The sequence below is a fragment of the Lactuca virosa genome, chromosome 7, assembly GCF_052849685.1.
Source record: "Lactuca virosa cultivar CGN04683 chromosome 7, Lactuca_virosa_CGN04683_v6, whole genome shotgun sequence".
Taxonomy (NCBI): Eukaryota; Viridiplantae; Streptophyta; class Magnoliopsida; order Asterales; family Asteraceae; genus Lactuca; species Lactuca virosa.
The window spans coordinates 58,078,349-58,079,888 of record NC_136432.1 but is presented as its reverse complement, the minus strand read 5'-3'; the positions used below and the strand labels follow the sequence as shown (position 1 = coordinate 58,079,888).

Genomic DNA, 1,540 nt, shown 5'->3' with positions numbered 1-1,540 from the left:
GAAACTTTTTAGTTTTTTTCGCATTTTAAGCATTGTAAACAATTCTGGAAGGACTATATCTGTAGAACACAGAAAAGTCTAGGAGAAACATTTGTAATTCACTCCGCATAATCTCATCTAGAAAATATTTCGATAACTGAAACGTCGGTTAATTGGAAATATTAAAACACATCAGTAGAATCATCGTATTTCGCATTTGAAATGGCGTCAACCTCCGCCGCAAAACCGTTGGCACTGAATCCAAATTGGCTGGAAATGCCTCACGAACTGATGGCAAATATACTTCAGAGATTGGATGATGTAGAAATACTCAACAGTGCACTGAAAGTATGCACAACATGGTGGAGAATTTGCAAGGATCCGGGGATGTGGAAGGTCATCGGTATACACCATCCAATTGATGATGAGGGTGTGGATTACGATCTTGAGGCGCTGACTAAGAAGGCAGTTCATCTAAGTTGTGGGGAATTGATCGATATCAGTATCGAGGGGTTTGGCACCGATGATCTCCTTGATTACATTTTGCTACGGTAGGTTTCTTCCCCTTCCCAGTCTATCTATTCAATTTTACTAATACGCACCACCACATAAGTTATCGTTTGAAAAATCTACATGTTTTGCGATGGGATGACAATGCTATGTAATTAGGGTAGTTACTAATTAGTAATAAAACATTGATGATATCCTCGTAAACAAATAACGAAAATTTAATCCTTGTTAATATATAATTACTAAAATCTGTTGATATTTTTGGTTCTGAATGGTGACTTGTGAACAGTTCAAGTAAACTTAATAGTTTTTGCCTTACGGACTGCTACAATATCACGAGCAGAGGGCTGAGTCGTGCACTGAAAAGAGTACCACAATTAGAGAAACTTCAAATTTCTTACACGGCGGGGAGGGTAGAAGACATAGATATTATCCCACCGAATTGCCCCCAACTCAAGTCCTTCAAGTTGAACAAAATGTTCATAGATGCAGGCATAGCAAATGACAATGATGCCTTTGCCATTGCAAATAACATGCCTGAGTTACGCCATCTGCAGGTGTTGGGTAATAAGATGACAAACGCCGGGCTCCAAGCCATTCTTGATGGATGCCCTCACCTTGAATCGCTAGACGTGCGTGCTTCTTATAATATTAATATTTTCGGGAATGAAGTAAAACTCTGTATGGATCGGATCAAAAATTTCAAGGGACCTGACGACTCAGTTGAAAGCTGTGGGTTTCTACCTCGGATTCATGACTATGTGGGCTCTGATGATGACCGGGGTGATTACGAGCATTATGATGATGGTTTCTATTACGATGATTATGATGATCCATGCGATTATATATGATTTCTACCATTGGTAATCTGAATTCTTAGTTTGGTTCACAAAGTATTTAGTTTTAAGTTTGTATTGCTTATGTCTTTGTGTTGTTTATTGGTGTGGAACTTTGGTTAGAGATATTATATATGTATCTACTTAGAAATGTTATGTTTTTGGTTCATGTATTGCTAGCTAGTTCCTGGGCTAAAGTTGAGGAATCTCTAACG

The 1,540-nt window shown here is 38.4% G+C and overlaps 1 pseudogene across 1 annotated transcript; it reads left to right on the top strand.

Moving 5' to 3' along the window:
• The first annotated feature begins 201 nt into the window (after positions 1-201).
• LOC145126671 (putative F-box/LRR-repeat protein 23 pseudogene) lies at positions 202-1,340 on the top strand (annotated as a pseudogene). Its single transcript, XR_013716422.1, has 2 exons — positions 202-530; positions 779-1,340. The product of XR_013716422.1 is annotated as a putative F-box/LRR-repeat protein 23 pseudogene (transcript).
• Positions 1,341-1,540: the final 200 nt, after the last annotated feature.